Below are 18432 nucleotides of genomic sequence, written 5' to 3'. Positions count from 1 at the left end.
GTGGCAATTAGAATGCCTTAAAAGTTCATTCATTTTTAGTGAAATGTTGCTGGCAGTCATTCATAAAAGTAATTGCCCTGTGCACATGAAAATTCAAATGTGGTAATTTAGTAATGAATCTGAGCTGTCAGAAGGCATTTTATGGATAATCAGACATTCCTGCAGGCATAGCTGTGACTGAAGAACATTGAAAAATAACTTTATAGAGGCAAGATTATCTGAAATAAGTGTTTTCTCTGGAAGCAAACAAAGAGCCCTATGATTTCTAGAGAAGTAGTACACTGTAAGCCAACAAGGGCAACCACTGGAAGCAAAAAAAGATCTAATTGTGTCCATGTTATTGTTTGAGATCAATCCTTTTAAGCAGTGGTCTTTGAGGACTGGGTACTTCCAGGTTCTCAGATACCCTGTGTGCAGATGCCTTACCCTGCCTCCAGGACTGGGAAGCAAGAATTCCCCATTGCAGCTCACAAATCACGTTATCAATTTAGAAAGGAGAAGCTCAGTTTTCCTTTCATTTTACATTCTTGAAACTGCTTACTGTATTGGGATGATTGTTTCCCCTGGAATAATGGAGATTATAGCTAGCTGCATGTTGTTTCAGGGCAGAGTGGGGACAGGCAAACTTGAGACATTGTGGAAGTTCATTTGAAGTCACTGATGCATTAGGAAAGTTAGTACAAACCATTGCATTTGGATGTGGCAGCAGTTTACTGGCACTCTGTGGGATTTTAACTGACTTGAAAATGGACAATAGCGCTTCCAGATCTCTCTTACCCTCAGTCTCTAAATCAATTTGTGGAGAAGATCTTGTGATATTTGTCTCAGTTGTGATATTGCTGTTTCTTTGGATTGTATCTAGGTATTTCTTGGGGATTTTCAGACTGTGAAGCTGTCTGGGGAGAAAGCTTTTCCAAAGATTAGATACAGTTGGGGCTGCTGCTCAGTTCAAATATCCTTTTGTCAGAACTAATTTACCAGCTGATCTATTAATAAAGATTTTTTTAAATTTCTCCAGAATTAGAATAGTGTAAAGAAACACTCTTGTATGCTAATTCAAGGTAATTTTTTTTTTTAAATGCTGATCTTAGATTCTATTTCAAGTGTTAAAATAATTACCATTGTATGTCAACATTACTTTTGGTTGCTTATGCAGTTGGTATTTGTTTTCCTGACTTTTGTTGTTTGAGTTTATGAATTGAGCTGAGCCCTTTTAGTATTCAATATTTCTGTTGTGTTTTACTGTCTGGTGCAGTGGAGGGAAGTTCCAAAACAAATATATATATATTTCAAACCTAAAAATAAACCGTATTTCTATCAATTTATATGTTTTCAAAAAATCTACTTGTACCCTCATTATTTGCTAAAACAAACAAACTTCGAGCAACATGATGGGATCTCCTCAGTGCTATGAGAACGAATGCAAAATCTTTTGGACAGTCTCTTACAAAAAAAAAAGTATTAGATATAATTAAGCAAAATAATCTATGCTAAGAGAAAGGATGATATGAAGTGTATCAGTTGGCAAAAAGTAGCTAGCTCCACTGTTATGATTTTTAATATTGTTTCCATTTCCCTTAGATCATGTAGTAGATGGATCACCACTTGGAAAAAGCCATGATACTGAGTCTTTGTCCTTATTCTGCACTCTGGAGTGGGGCCTTGCTCTTTTGTTCTGGCTATCTGGTAAGTCTCCCACCCCAGGCAAGAAAATGGAAGACACCACTGAGAGAAAAGCACCTTGAAGATAATTCTTTCTTCTCAGAATGAGTTACTTTAAATATTACTGCTATAGCGTTTGGCTGTTTTAAGGTTTGCAGAGCCATAAAACATTTGATCATCCCAGGGATGGGGGGCGGGGGAGCTGAAGGACATCTCTTATTTCTGATGAAGCACCAAGGAGAAAGAACAGTGTAATGGAAAGACTATTTATAGAGGCTGCTTGCCAAGTCCAAGCCCGAGCTTTAATTACATTCACGCAGTGTGGCCATGTTTAATAAAGGTCTAAATGCAGCATCATCTTCCTATTTGACTTAGTAGCATTCTGCTTTTTCTTTTGAAAATCTGGCACCTGTTGGTATGATTGATTATGAGTAGGAGTGTGGATCAAGGCTGAAAATCAGTCAATGATATGAGTTCATTTAACATAGCCCTTGTAAAAACTGCTGTAGCTTTGCCTACTTGTGAAGCGTTCGCTGATGGTTACAGGTTGTTTTGTGTCCTACGAGTGCCATGGTCAGACAGGTGGACTCACCTGTCTGGACATGGTCAGACCTGGAGGGAGTAGGGTGTGGGCAGAAGCTCTTTAGAAGTGTATATGAACTGAATGGTTCACTTTTGCTGTATTTTGTTGTATTCAGTTTGATTTTCACAGAGGCTGTTCGTTTAGACAAAATGATGAACATCAGTGCTCTACAAAATCAGATGGACACCATAAGGAGCCTTGTCTCTTCAAGAGAGTTGCCAAACGAAGTCCAGGTGTGCTTGAATTCCTGTTTCTTTTAGATAGTCTTTTGTAGGACCAGGTTGAAACTCTTGATCAGAGCACTACAGAATGCTTGCACTTCCCTGTCATTCCTTGGATTGACAGAGACAGATATTCCAGTTTCGAGCCCCTAAATGTTGCAAAACAGTGGTACCCTTTGGGTTTCCTTAAAGTCTGGCAGCAGACTCTGCTTTCAGTCCATCTCTAGGGTGTTTAATAGAGAATTCTGAGCTACAGCTTTAGGCTTTTCATTTTTTCACTCTTTCTTGTTAATGTTATACTGCCTCTCTGAGTTCCTTTTTGACTTCATGTCTCACCTCCTTCCTCAGTATTCATTTTGATCCGGACTGAAACCAATAATGCCAGTTATTGTTGCATTTCTATACTGAAAATGATTTCTAGCACCTTGGATGGCAGTGCTCATTTCAGTGCTTATGGCACAAATAGCTGGGTACAGGTGTTCAGATTAGAAGAATGATCACAGAAGATCCATATACTGCTGTCCTCTCTTGGATCTACCACTCCCTATGGTCCCTGTTTTGCCATGAATCTCCATGAAATAACTCCACTCTAAAGACTAAGTTAGTCTGCAAATACCTTTTTTTTTTTTTTCCTGCATTGGGTGGTAGCAGGCTGCTGTTTTACAGCACAAGGATGCAGTTTCTAGGCCATGGTTGTTTGCTTTTTAGTCACTGTCATCTGAAAAAGAGTCAGGGCCTAAGAAAAGGTGCTGGCTTTTCCAAAGCCCACAGAGGACTGTACCGTCACTTCTGTGTGCAAATAGTCAATGTAGTTTTCAAACTCAATCAGGAATTAAGATCTTTATTCTGGAATAAAGCTCTGTGCAAAATCGAAGCTGGTTTGCATTGCTTCCCTCAGAAACACATCTGTGCTGTTTTTTTCTCCCCTCTGTTGGCACATTTGTTTGCGTTGCATAAGGAACTGAGCATGTTATGAAGCTAAATCTTTCCTACCAAGCAGCAGCTCTGGCTCAGCTTCGGTGATTACTTAAAATCTCAGAAGAGAATCATCACCCGCTCCACTTATGCATTCAAACACACAAGGTGATATGCTAATTGGGCTTTCATTAGGGCCTGGCTGACGTCACAATGGAGTAGAAAGAAAGGGGGCTAAACTAAAGTGAAGTACTTTTCCACTGTTAAGCTGGTTCTGATGCAGCTATGTGCTTTTTCTTTGTCTCTTTTTTTGGAACAGTTCTAATTTTCTGTGTGACTGCGTCTGTGTACTGTAACATTCAAATATTGCCCCAGTGTATTACTCTGAGTTGAGCTTTTTATAAAAAAGGGAAAGGGAACTGAGGCTGCGAAATTCCTCTTTTTCTTTAGTGTTATTACTGTCTCAGATAGCTTTAATTAGGTTAGACAAGTAAAATTTCATGATACATCTCGTCAGTGCTGTTCACATATGAGTAGGTATCTGCGTATTTAAGCAGTTTGTCTCCTGTAAGAAACACAGATACTGTGGGTGATGAACAGCGGTGTGTTGGTTAATGAGCAAGTAAGAGGCACAGCTCCTTTTTTCCAGGAGGGTTTCCACGGTGTGAGTTCAAGCAGAAATTGTAGCAGAATTGAAGCAGAATCTATTCATTTTTCAGAGCTGCCAGTAGGAATGTCTGCAAACTGAGAAGCTTGTGTATGAGCATAGCAAGCAGCTTTTGCAATATAGTACAAGAAGGATCTACGTCACTTAAAGGGACATAATGCTGCATCAGAAGTCCATTGAGCTGGGTTCAGTTCCTGAATTCACTTCCAGAGGTGAAATCACTTAATCTTTTTGTCTCATCTATCCTATCACCTACACAATAAGGAAAATATCTTCCTTTATAAAATGCTTTAATGTGACAAGTCTTTCTAGGATGAGCTCAGTCTGCATCTTCAGGAATTAAAAAATACCAAAATGCATTTTGGTTATGATAATGAGTAAATGTACCCTAAGAAGGAACAGATTTGCTTAATAGGAAAACATTTTACTCAGCAGAACTAAATGAATTAAATCAACCCTGGGATCAAGTAATACAATTGCTATTGCTAGTGGTTTGTTGTAGATGGAGAAATATTTTTGTTTTGTAATTAACTCAAATGTAATGAAAAGGATAAAGACAGGAGCTCTGATGTTGAAAAGGACACAGCAATACTATCAGGATTTTTTCTTTTCAAATCAGGAATTGAGAGTGCAGAATTGTTTATTGCTTTAACTTCAGTAAAATTAGTAACAATAGGGACCTTGATAAACTGGAACACATTTCACTGACTAAAAACCTGTTGTAATTGCAATCACAGAAATATAATCTTGGGCTTTAGTCCATATGTCTGTCTTAATGAGAGCTATTAATGTCATTGGTTTGCATCCAGCTTGCAGGCAAAGATACTTAACTAAACATTCTTCTTTTTGCTTCTGTCGTTAGTTGGGGTGCGTAGCCCAAATGGCTGGGACTATCTTGTTCTTTAGTTCAATTAATAGACCTCTATTGTTTCTCTGGCATAAAAATCTGACAACACAGGATGAAAAATTACTCCAAAGCCTGCCAGTGGGACCAACAAATTAAATTCATCATGAACTTAAATGAAGCCATGTTATAATGTCCTGCCTTTTGTTGGACAACAGAACTTTTCCTGTGTAATGTTTACATTGTTTTGAATCATGAGGACAAGGACAAATTCAAGGTATTGCTGAATTCTTTGTCATGGGCTGCTATTATAGTTCATTGAGTCCTCATCCGTCTTGTTGTGGAAAAACTAAGTAAGGCCTCTGATGAGGAAAAGTACATAGTGGGCATGCAGTTTATAACTCCTTCAGTTCTTCCAGGCAGAGTGAAATCCCTTGGTAATGGCTGAAAAAATTGAGCCCAGGGACTTCCCTGTGGTTATGCACAGTAATAAGAACACAGTTGACTTGTAGGAATTGTGTATTTGCTCCTTTTTTGCATAGGAACTGCTCACAAATTGATTGCTATCAACACAGCATTTGTAGTCCTAGGAGTGATGACTGTAAAAGCATACTTTCTGCCTTTTAGGACTGTATATGTGGAAATAGAGATGTGAAAGAAATAATCCAAACCACAGTGATATATTTTGCTTTTTATAAGTTGAATTCTTCACAAGGGAAGCAAAAATAGCTGTTATGAAGAAAGTTTAGTAACTAATTGTCTAAAGGAATTAAGTGGTGGTGGCCCAGAAACAGCTTGTGTGCCCACCAGATGGAGCTAAGAAATCTGTGCATGCTCAGTGGACACGTGAATGCTCCATCACCTCCTAACCTAAGTTCCTGCAATGCAGTTAATGCAAGGACTTATTGCCAAAAGCTTGGCAATAGTCTTGACTTGTACTGAATGGACATCAGAGATCTAAAACTCACAGGCAGTGAGGAAAGGTTGGAGGACTGAATTTATTTAATCTAGAGACAAAATAACCACAGGTATGCAAGACTTCATAAAGTAAAATAAAATGCCTGATGCTGATAGCACAAGACTTAGTAGGCTAAAATGCCACTGGATGAAGTCTTAAGCAGTGGGAAAGGCTTTCTAACAGCAGGACTGCATAAACTACTGTTACAGAGGTTTTTAAGAACAGGCTAAACAAATTTCTGGAAAAAAAAACATGGGTACTATTGCTCTTAAAATGTAACAAAATGAGCAAGACTGCCTCTTATCCTTGTTCTAGACTTGTTCTGTATTATTCTTCTGTAAAAGTGATACATACCTCTCTAGGCATCATAGGCACACAAGAATATTCAGGCCTGAATGACAAGAAAGGCAGCAGTTTTTTGGTTATTTATTTTTTTGTCAAAGAAGAAGCTGTCCAAGACTTCTAGATCCTGGAAAAATAGTATCTTCTGTTTAAAATCACAGAAAATCCTCAATAGAGCCAAAGTCACTATAATTTTTGAGAATGCAATGTGTTCTGTACTTAAACAATAGATATTTTTATTATAAATATGTGAATCAAACTTAGATTCTAATCAAATAGTTCCTAATGATCCTTGTAAGTAAGATGCTAACAACTGCAAAACACTGACATATCTAAATAATAATGTAACACATTATTGTGATGTGTTCCAATGTGGCAATATGTTTTTTGGTGGATAATATGTTATATGCAGTTCCCGTGTAAAGAGAACTGCATCTGGTATGAGGGAAAGACTGCCAGACCCTAGTTTTTGCTGGATGCTATCAGTAGCTTGTTATATGTGCTTTGACATTTGTCTTCTTCAGGAAAATGGTGTATAAACATTAGAAGCAGAATATTTTATAACTAATGAAGTTGAGTGCATTTAATAATTAGTCTGAGAATGTTGCATGAAAAATGCCATAGAAAAACATGTTGAAGCTACAGAAGCCAGGTTACATCTTGGATTGAGGTGCAGCATCGTGCAGCCTCACTTTCTGTATCATAGAATCATAGAATGGCTTGAGTTGGAAGGAAAATTAAAGATCACTTCGTTCCAAGCCCCCCTGCCAAGACCAGGGATGCTACCCACTAGATCAGGTTGCTCAAAGCCCCATCCAACCTGGCCTTTGATTCACATATCAAACATGATCTTTCCAGGCACAGAGTTGAGGCTCACTGGTCTGTAGTTCCCTGGGTCTTCCTTCCTACCACTTCAAAAAAAAAAAAAAAAAAAGGGAGTGATGTTTCCCTTTTTCCAGTCACCAGGGACTTCACCTGGCTACCAGGACTTCTCCAATAAGATGGAGAGAGACTTGGCAATTACATCAGCAAATCCTTCAGGGCCATGGGATGCAGGGTCCCATATTCTTGTGCCCCGAGGGAGAAGAAATGGTAGTGGGTTTCTCAAATAGATTGTCTGATAAATAGAGAGTGATTTCCACTTTAAAAAACTGACTCTCACCCTGTTTCTTGGCTGTCAGGTCAGATTAGCCTGTTGTATTTTGCACTGGCTTGCTAGCATAAAATAACCCTTTTGCAGTTTGAAGCAAAGCAATTCAGAATGGTTTCTATTTTCTCAAACTATCATATTGGTTTATGAAAAAGCATTATTTCAGTTCTAAAAATGTTGCTAAATAGCCACTTTGCATATAATCATATTGCTCTTCTTCTGATAATAGTCCATTAGTCCAAAAAAATGCATTGTTGATGATGATAATAAGGAAAGAACTGATTTGTTTTGAAGGATTACTCAATGAACGAAGCTGTAAGAGTGAAAATCAGGGAAACAAGGAAAGGTTTTGCATTCAGTCCACACTGCAACAAATTGCGTTGCTTATTAGTAATTCTCTAGTTAAGCATGATATGCTGTAAGAAAGGATTTTCTTAGACTGTATCAGGGAATTGGCTTCTAGCATGGTAAGGCAGTGCATGTCACACCACTGGCATTTAAGTTCTGCTTACATCCAGGATATGAAAGCAATAGAAGTGATGGGGACACAGGCACCATGGAGACAGGAAAAAAGAACACTTTATGAACCCCCAAACTGTCATTTATAGTTTGCTCTCACTTATGCCTGTATGCACCCATGAGTTCCATGTTATCTTATGTGTCTATGTGACATAAAGGGCACGGTGTCAGAAAACAGAGAGCTGTCTTCATTATGTACTTTATACAGAAACTACTATCTTTCAAGCAAGTGCATGAGAAGCAGAGCTGCTTATCTTAGTATATGTTTTCATGGCTCTTTGTATTTAAAACACAGCCCATGCTATCACAGTGAGATAAAAAAGCTGCTAATTGCATATGTCTTCAAGTATGGCTTGAAAATGATAATGAAACAAGACTATTTAAAATGAAATGCAGCAAAGGATTTGCAATTTAAATTGGGAGGTGGAAAAAAATGTGGCAGGGTCTATTCCAAAATTGATGACTTGAATCAAAGACGTGTGAAATCTGTTCAAGAAGTCTTCAAACTCAGTGAGTGTTTGGGGCTATCTTGAAAGATGAAGTGGAAAATAATTTTCCAGTGAATGAGACTGGTGTTTATCTGGTGCCATCCAACTAAAAGCCAAGAAGTTACTGCTGTCTGAATGGAAATGGGCAAAGGAGAACATGCAGTGATTTACAGTAATGTTTGAAGGGAAAAAGCATATTAATTCCCTGTCTGCCCTGAGCAGCTTCCAGCACTGCATCTAAAAATGATTCCCTCGATCTGTTTTCCTCAGATTACCACATAAACCTTGGTGAATAAATGCTGCAAATAGGTACAGTGTTTTCTGCCTTTGAAGCTATTGGGGAAGGAGGAATAGCACTGGATACTTTAAATAGTGTACAACTGAAGAGTGAATCACTCAGGGGAAAGCTAGGATGTCCTCAGCCAAAACCTTGCTATGACAGGCAGAAGGATGGGAATGCTTCTTTCTTGAAACTTGTGTCTAGAAAATATCTTTGAGGTAAATCCTGTATACTTGGTGATTAGATTGCTGTGTAGTACAATGGCTTAACACATGCAGAATACTGCTCTGCTGTACCACTGCTTCTAGACTTACAGGGATTTTGCTTACTCATCTGTTCAAAGAGACAGGCTCTTCACAAAGTATGTATTTTTAACAGGCTCAGCCTCTGACACTGTTTGAAATAGTGATGACCCTGTTGATCCTACATTAATAAAGAATTCCAGTAGCCTGGTCTTGAATGGATATTTGAAATTTAAAAAGGGACTACAGCTTCTGATTCTCTGCGACATGACAGATTGCTATTTCACAGAGAAAATAGCGAAGACCCTCTTTTCCAAGCTGTAACTAAAATGGCCCCAAAAGACTGATGCTTTGTAGAGAACCTGTGGCCTTTGAGGTTTCCTACTTCCCACCAATTTCTGTTGTTATTCTGGCACCAAACACTAAAGGATTTTGTGATCACAACCCTTTCTTTTATTGCCATTTAGGCCAGCATATTATAGTCCTCCAAACATGCAGGAACATCCAGCTTGTCCATATTTGTGTCTTTCAGGGTGACTGGTGATGTCTGTCTAGATTTAAGATTAGAAATAGAGCTATTTAAAATTCCAGACTGTTGATATGTAGCTACATTTCTTTGACTGATTCTGTAATTAAATGGGTTTACATGAATTTTAGACAAATTATTTTAAGAAGTGTCAAGGAGATGGCTAGTTAAAGCTGAATTATATCACACAATTAGTGCTGTGTTATGAGCTCCCAGCTCCTCTGTGGAATTCAGCCACAAGTTAAGATTTAAAAAGTGAAATAGACACCAGTTGGGTTCTAGGAACAATTGTAACTGATGGATTGTTTGCCCTTAAAAATCTGGCCTCATGTAGGCATTTAGCTAAGAATTTGAGATTCTGCAGTTGGGCACACATACTGGAAAATACAGTCAAAATTTTAGGAAATTATGTAAGGCTATATTCTTTTTAAAAAAGAGAGGAATATGAAATTTAAAGGCTCACAAAAATAGGTTAAAGGAGGACAGAAACTGACATGTAAGCTAAAAGCGACCAGTGCTTTTAAGAGGGCTCTGTATTTTAAATCTAAATCTCTTAAAATGAACTGTAATGAATAGCAATGCATGTAGGTTTTAACTGTGGTTTCTAACTGTTTGGTGATAAAATGTGTGCTATTGATCACATTTAATTAACTTCGGCTAGGTTTGAAATGATAAGCCTGTTGAAATCCAATTTTAATTTTATCATCTACTTGGCAACTTTCTTCAGAGCATATTTTTCCTTCTCGTCCCCTGAGATCTGTCTCCATTTTTTTTTTCTCCCATATACACTCTGAAATGTGGTATTTTTTAGTATGGACACCTTTTCACGGGGTTGTTTAGATCTCTTGATAAGTTCAGTTTCATTGGTAAATCAAATTGAGGGAAATCACAATATAGAGAAATTTGGTGGTAGGAACCAGATCCACAATAAGATCAAGGGCCCTAGAAGCACTTCTGTTTGCTGTGCTGACAACCAAAAACTTTTAAATTCCAGATTTAAACAAGATAAGTATGTTACAGCTGCACCTGTCTCAGAAGATTATTTTTCGTCCTGTGAACTAGAAGCAGTTTCCTGGGTCTGGAAACCGAAGTACTCTTATCAACAACTTAGGTTTCATTATTGCAGACTCATACTCTGACCTAATTTGCCATCTTAACAGAACAGCTGAAGGGCTGTAAGGCAGGAGCCCAGTTAAATCTGAAAATAGAGCTTAAAGTATTTTGTTTAAACTGATCTCTAGAAAATCAGCCTGGGTGCTGACGTACTCTGTTTCAGCTCAGTTTGCTCTTGGCTGTGACTGAGTGGGAGGCTGCCTGTGGTACTTCCAGGTGTCCCCGCAGTTCATGTGGTTTGTCCAGCTGCACATCTCAAGTCTGGCCCTGACTACTACTGAGCAGACAGGTAGACTAACCAGGAATTGCAAATACATGACACTTATTAGACTGTGTCCATGCTGAAAGCTGGGAGAACGTTTTGTAATGTGGCCTACCACTTCCTTACCTTCATCTTGAGGCATCTCAGTTGTGTGAGCCACCTACAGTATAGGCCAAGATTTAACACTCCTCCTTCTTCCATGGTTCTCCAAGCTGTGCTTTTCTGGTTTTATTAAATACTTCATTTATAACATTGAAAAATAATGATATCGAAAGAAAACAGGTTCCCTGGGGGTTCTTACTGCCACTGCCAAATGCATTGTAAGTAATCACTAGGAGAGCAGTGCCAGGGTGATATATGGAGCTAATAGATCAGTATGATGAGGTGGAGCTGGAGAAGAGAGGGTTGGGTTTTAAGAACATCTGTCTTACTGTATTCTGATTTCTAAGTTACTTTATTTGAAGACCTGGCCAGTGTGGTCAGATTTATACAGGACATTTAGGAGAACAAAATATTTCAAGGGTATGTGTGCCTGACATGTTCTTTTTTTTAAAAAAAAAAATAAATAAAAATTCCACCACTGTGGACATGGTTTAGGATCCTTGGGTTCCATTCTCAGCAGTGGTAAAGGAACTCAATCTTCATGGCCTTGCATCATTGTATGTCATTGTAAGCTCAAAATAATTTGAGTTACAAAAATGCTGCATAAATTCCTCAGTGCTTATGAAAATTTGATGCTAATTCTTACTGAAGGTCTGCAGGATTTAGAATTTCAAGTGGCAAAGGTACTTTTGAAAGCTGTATATGATTACTTCTTGTATTCAGGAGGCTATGTCATACTTGTCAGCCTGGTTCCACATTAAAAAAGATCAGAACTTTTTTCCTTTTTTTCTTTTTACTTGGAGGATTACTCGTATCATAAAATCATCTTAGGTTGGAAGAGACCTTAAAGATCACAAAGTTCAACTATCAGCCTGACCTGCTGAATCCCATCACCAAACCATGTCTCTGAGTGCCACATTCACACGGCTCTTAAATACCTCTGCAGATGGGGACTCCACCGCTTTCCTGGGCAGCCTCTTCCAATGCTTGACCACCCTCTCTGTGAAGAAATTCTTTTTAATAACCAACCTAAACCTCCCCTCATGCAACCTGAGACCATTTTCCTCATGTCCTATCATTTCTCATCTGAGAAAAGAGACCAACACCCTCCTCACTGAAACCTCCTTTTAGATAGTTGTAGAGAGCAAAGAGTCTTCCCTCAGCCTCCTCGTCTCCAGGCTAAACAATCCCAAGTCCCTCAGTCACTTATATCTTGTTTTCTAGTCCCTCCACCAGCTTCATTGCTTTTCTCTGCATGTGCTTGAGTAACTCAACTAATTATTGTAGTGAGGGTCCCCACACTGCACGCAATCCCTTCCCTAGTCCTCCTCGACATGCTATTTCTGATGCCAGACAGGAGGCCATTGGTCAGAGATTAGAGAAGGGGTGATATCAGGAAATCAGGCATTTGAAGGAACATAGACTGTCTGCTATGGCTGCTTTTGTTAGACAGGCTCATTTCTGCAAAAGACTCTGCTTTTAGTAATTTTCTGAGACCTGATGAAACAAGATGTTTCTCAAATTGTCCCATTGGTGCTGTTCTTGGCACTCATTTCCTGGGCTTTAGCACCCAAGAGTACTGCTTCTCCTTGCTGGTGTCTCTTGCTTTTGGTTTCTGTGTACTAAGAGGAAATGCTTTAACAGATAACTATTTTCTTCTGTCAGCTGTTTCTTTATCTATTTTATTAGGTTGTCTCTGTATTGCCAAATTCCAGACTACGCTGATCATTGCTCTATCATATCCTTCAGCTGCAGGGAACTATATCCACGCTGTTTTGAGACAGGAAGGTTGTAAAAGAAATGCATCAGCACAACATCAGCTCGTCCTGAAATTTTCACGTTGGTGACTGTGACTCTTGGGGGATAACAGTAATATAAGTGGTGTAAAAACCTTTATAGCCAACTGTGCACTCATGGAGTCTTCCTGTGATGCTGCTGACAGATCCTAGCATGCAGTGCTTCACATGAGAGAGGACAGGCAGGGGCTTGTGAGTTCCTAATGCCAGAATTTCTGTGATTTGTTTGCAAGAAGCTGAACGTCAGGCCTGAAGTATCACAGGCTGGACACACTCTCTGGGGAGCAGCTGTGTGGGGCAGGCCAAAGAGCACTGCCATCCTGCTTGGCCCTGCCCAGGGTGGCTGGGCACTGTGTCTGTAGAGAAGGCCAAGGAATGGGGCAAATTCAATAAAAAGGAGTGCAGAGAGAGAGGCCCCACCAAACCTCTCTTTTTTTCTTTTTTTTTTTTTTTTCTTAGGCTTCCATTAGTAATGTCAGTTAAAGCTGCCTGTTTACAACACCCCTTCATTCTCAAAAGTTTCAGCTTACGTCAGATGCCAGGGATGGAGAGCTGAGGATCCTCTGGTATTTTTCCTTCTTGCACTCAGAATGCTCTAATTATGTTTATTAATCTCCTTATGCTCACAACAGAGCACAGGTGGGAGAATATCTGCCCGGAAATATTTCGTTTTGAAATGAAAACATTCTTTTTCTGCAGTGTTGCCCATGGTGAACCTTATTAAGAGGAGTATAAAATAATTTTTTTTTGTGATGCTCATTTGGGGATACCTGTATCACAGCAGCTGTTGAAGAGGCAAATCAAACATTTGCAAAGACTGGGAAAGGAATTGAGACCAAAATTGAAAATGTCACTGTGCCACTCTATAGATCTATGATTCACACAATCTTTGATTACTGTGTGCTGTTCTCTTCATTTCTAAAGGATATATTAAAGCTGCAAAAGGTTCAGAGAAGGGCAGTAAGCCTTAAAGGGTTACCATAGATATGGAATAACTTCTGTGTGAGTAATGACTCAAGACTTTGTCTTTTCAACCTGGAAGGGAAGAGAGGTGGGTACACAATGTGTGTACCTCTAGGGCATCTGGGAAGGTTGTCTGCTCCCTGATGGAGATGTGTGAAACCAGGGTCTGGCAGCCCTGGATGAAGTAGGTGACTTGACTGATTTCATTCTTCTCTGGTTCTGAGGTGCCATGGGAAACCCCAAAGTTAAGGTTAGGTGATAAGGCAGAATGATAGAATGGCTTGGCTTGGAAGCGACCTTAAAGTTCATTTAGTTCCAAACGCTCTGCGTGGGCAGGGATGCCACCCACTAGGTCAGGTTGCCAAAGCCCTATCCGACCTATGCTTGAGCAGTTTCGTGGTTGGAGCATCCCTAACTTCTCTGGGCAACCTGTTCCAGTGCTTCAGCTCCCTCTGGGTAAATTTCTTCTTAATATTTAATATAAATCTGCTCTGTTTTAGCTTTAAACTGGTTCTATCACTGCAAGCCCTGATGAAGAATCCATCCTCATCTTTCCTGTAGGCCCCCTGAAGGTACTGAAAGCCACTGTAAGGCTGCACTGCTCAGCTTGGTGTCATTTACAAACTTGCTGAGGGTGCACTCAATCCCACTGCCCACGTAACCAAAAAAGATGTTAAATACGGTCCCAATACAGATTCCTGAGGGCACCACTCACTCGTCACTGGTCTCCACCTGGACATCAAGCCATTAACAGCAGCTCTGTGAACGTGACCATCCAGGCTATTCCTTACCCACCACGTGGCCAATCCATCAAACCCACGTGTCTAGCAGTTGGAGTATGGCTCATATTCCTGCAGAGTTCCTGTAGAAGTGCATGGCCTCCTGCTGTTATAACCTGTTCTTTGGTACATGGACAGGAAGATTATGAATATGAAAAATAGAGATGTCTGGAGGCAGCATTACTTTTTTCTTTTTTTTTTTTTCCTGCTGGTTCTTTCTTGCTGTTGTTTTAAATTGCGCTGTTAAGTCCCCATGTGCAATTACACCTATGTGTGGCTAGTGTAAACGAAACAGAGGGTCAGTGAACTGGAACATAAGATCAGATCTTTTCTGCATCTCCTGGATATTATTTCCTCTGGTTCATAAGGGAGATCATTTCATGCTGCAATCTGCAGTAAACTTGTCATTGCACTTCGTTGCTGTTACTTCACAGCAAAGATTGTCCTGCTTTTTTTTCTCTTTTCTGTATTATCATCTGCGTTTTTCAGCTTATTACTTAGGATGTTTGAATCTCCAAAGGTTCACGACTGCTTACATAGCATGGCCTGCCTCTCAGAAGTGCTGTTAGCCGCCGCTCTTGAGTTTAATGGGAGGTTTTGCAGCTCATCATTTCTGAAACGATGTTGCTCTGCAAAAGTTATGATGCCCTCTGTCACTGCAGCCTGCTCTGTTTATTAAACACCACTATTTTTTCCCTCAGGGGCAGTTACCACAAAAGATGCATGTCATGCTGTAGCAAACACCATTCTTTGCCTCAGTCTGATTGTAGGGTGCTGATCTTGCAGGCAGGTGTTACATGCCTGAGAAACACCTCTCCAATTTCCCCCCATGTGATAGATACCTCTGTACTCTGCAGAAGGTGAGGGTAAATGGCCCCGTGAAAATAAATCCCATAGGGAGTGTTGTACGCCCTCCTCTAAACCGAGATTTGCTCTCTGCTCTTCCTTAGGCACGTGGCTGCCATCAGTAATGGTGTGGCTTAGGGACACCTCATGCTTGCCACCGGACACAAACAGCAGTCTGCTCCATCCTGAGCTTCACTTATTTTGCTTTCCACAGAGTGGCTGTCTTTCCTCCTTTCTGGAATAAATAGTTCTTGCCTTGATTAACAAATACCCACTGAAGCCACCTGAACATCTAAAGAAAAATAGACTTTTCCCCTTCCGCTCCCCTCCCTGCATCTCTGCTGTGTAACAGCTTTGCTGAGCTGCGTCCTGTTCTTCTGCTTCCCCACGTGTGCGTAACAGCTCTCCCCGGATAGCTGCAAGCTGCTCTCTCTTCTCATCAGATGAATAAAACATCACGGACTTACGTCAAGATAAAACGTGCTCAGCTGCACTTTCTGAATCTTCTGGTTATTTATTTATTTATGGAATTCAGCACTAATGTAATTTAAATGGTATATTAAGGGCTGATGTTATACAGTTAAAAGTTTTTTTTTTAATGTTATTCTCTCTCTTTTTTTTAATTTTTATTTTTACCCTCTTGACTGGCTTCAGAGCACCGCAGGGAAATATTACAGCATGTAATTTATTATTCATGATGATGCTGATGTAGCAGTTTCCTGATTCATCTTTCAACATTTCTCTGACACTGAAGGAATTTCTTGTCTGTAGCCACTGTGGTATGCCTTACAAAATGGTTCTTGCCACTTATTAGATTGTTTTACAGTAACATTTTTGTAGTGTTATGTTTTGGGTCTATAACTTAATCATGGTATATTTCAGAGTAAGTAAGTCTATGCTGTTAGGCTTTAAAATGCTGAATGGTGTCATTTAAAAGGAGACTTTTCCTGAAATATATTGAAGCATACTTACAGAAGTGTCTTGTTTCCCTTCTCATTTGAGCAAAGATGAGACTTTTGAGTATAAGGGGAACAGAATGGGTAGGATGACTGAACAGACGTTTGTGGCTATGCAGTTTTATATCCTCAGAAGATCATTAAGCTCCAGAAGGGAAATATCTGGTTTATATCTCCACTGAAAGCTTTTCATCATGAATGTGACAAATGTATCAGTGGTTTTCTTGGGCTGTGTTTGTTCTTGTCACAAAGAAGAAACTGTAGTTCATCATGGCAAGTGGAGTCTGACACACAAGTAGTCTAGCCCATCGTTGAGAGCAGGATGTGAATCTGGTAGAGAGTTTAGAAAAATTCTAATGGTTATGTATATAAAATTTTAATGGTTATAATAGTATGGTTAATGTAAGGCAGGATCACCCGTGGTTCCTGAGTGAAGGAAGTATATATGCTGTTACTGGTTTTGGCTGGGGTATTTTGATTTCTGGCTGAAAAACTGGCATTTTGGTGGAAACTTTCTATCTTCCCTTCCCCGAATTTTATCACCAGCCATTTGATTTCCATTCTCACATGTCTAAGTCATGACAGAATGCAGAGGATGGGCTCCTGGTCTCATGGAAATTGATGAAAGCATCCTGTTGATGAAGGACAAGGACATTACTAAAAAGTGACAGCAGAGATAACCAGCCCTTTTTGATGGGTACAAGCCTTTCTCTTTATGTACATGTATTTTTTTGTATTTTTTACTTGTATTTTTTATTAGATTTTGAAACCATTTGGACTGTCAGTGTTGTTTTTTTGTAAGCTGTAGAGATGTTTAAACTGAGGTCAAGCAAACTAGAAGAGTGGCATGATGTTTTTGTGGGAACAGGTCCAATTTGATTAAAAAAAAAATAAAATAAATAACTAAGCATGTGTTAAGCTTTATTGCTACTCAATACATTATCATTTCGGTTGTGTCAGTGTTTCCATTATAAATACCTCTTCTCTAGGGAACCCAGCTGTACATCTCATTCTGGGCTGGAAAATTCCATTTAGAGAATGCTATTAATTATTTAAAAATACACATTTGCTTTTTAGGTCAAGAGTTTCAAAGTAGTGATTTGCAGTGCTCGTCATGACAGTTTGGAGAGGCCTGATTTTCAGGTGGTCGCTAGAGATAGTGAACTAATCAGAAAAGTAATAATCCTCCTTCTCTGCACATCCCATTTACAGATGCACCTGCTCTAGTTAAGTTTCTGAAGTATTCATATCTGCGTTCTACTTTTTCTTCCTCTCGTATCTATTGATGGTGACCAGTCCATGATCATGGAATCATAGAATGGCGTGGGCTGGAAGGGACGTGAAGTCAGGTTTCCCAGGGCCTGGGAAAAAAGCATAAAGGATGGGGTGTACACAACTTCTCTGGGCAACCTGTGGCCCTCCTCTGGACCCACACCAACAGCCCCACATCCTTCTTGTTCTGGGTGCCCCAGACCTGAAATGTAGCACTCCAAGTGGGGCCTCTCAAGGGTACAGGAGAGAGGGACAATCACCTCCCTCACCCTGCTGCCCGCTCTTCTGTTGATGCAGTTGGCCTTCTGGGCTGCAAGTATGCACTGCTGGCTCATGTCAAGCTTCTCATACACCTGTACTCCCAAATCCTTCTCTGCAGGGAGGCTCTCAATGAGTTCTTCTCCCAGTCTGTACTCATATCTGGGACTGGTCTGACCCAGGTGCTGCACCTTGCTCTTGGACTTACTGAGCTGCATTAGGTTCATGTGGGTCCACTTCTCAAGATTGTCAAGGTCTATTTGGATGGCATCCCTCCCTTGTTTTGTATTGACTGCAGCACTCAGCTTGGTGTCATCTGCAAACTTGCTGATTCCACTACGTCATTGATAAAGATATTAAAAAGTAGTGGCCCCAAGATAGACCTGTGAGGGACACCACATATCACTGGCTACTGCCTGAATATAGAGCTTATAGAGCTGAACACTGCCTTATCCACCAAATGGTCCACCCTTCAAATGCTTATCTTTCCAGAATGCCATGTGGGACCATGGCATCCCTGTACTCTTCCCAGCCACCTGTTCCCACTTCCCCTGCCTGTGCATTTGCTTTTTAAACCTCATTTTGACCTGCAGGTCCTTGCTTAGCCATGTTGGTTTCCTGCCTTCCTGCTTGATTTATTACATCTGGGGATGTTCCAGCCAGCTTGCTGCCCAGAACACTCCTGCCC

The 18432-nt window shown here is 40.0% G+C and overlaps 1 long non-coding RNA gene across 5 annotated transcripts in view; it reads left to right on the top strand.

The window, feature by feature from the left end:
- LOC137853566 (uncharacterized) overlaps nucleotides 1–18432 on the top strand; it is a 176561-nt gene that overhangs the window by 30030 nt on the left and 128099 nt on the right. For all 5 annotated transcript variants that reach the window (XR_011094577.1, XR_011094576.1, XR_011094578.1 and 2 more), the window contains exon 3: nucleotides 1582–1686. This is a non-coding gene — a long non-coding RNA (uncharacterized lncRNA). The remainder of the gene's footprint in view (nucleotides 1–1581; nucleotides 1687–18432) is intronic.

Source organism: Anas acuta, chromosome 3 (genome assembly GCF_963932015.1).
Source record: "Anas acuta chromosome 3, bAnaAcu1.1, whole genome shotgun sequence".
NCBI classification, from domain to species: Eukaryota; Metazoa; Chordata; class Aves; order Anseriformes; family Anatidae; genus Anas; species Anas acuta.
Note: the sequence above shows the minus strand (reverse complement) of the source record. Positions and strands in the feature narration are given on the sequence as shown.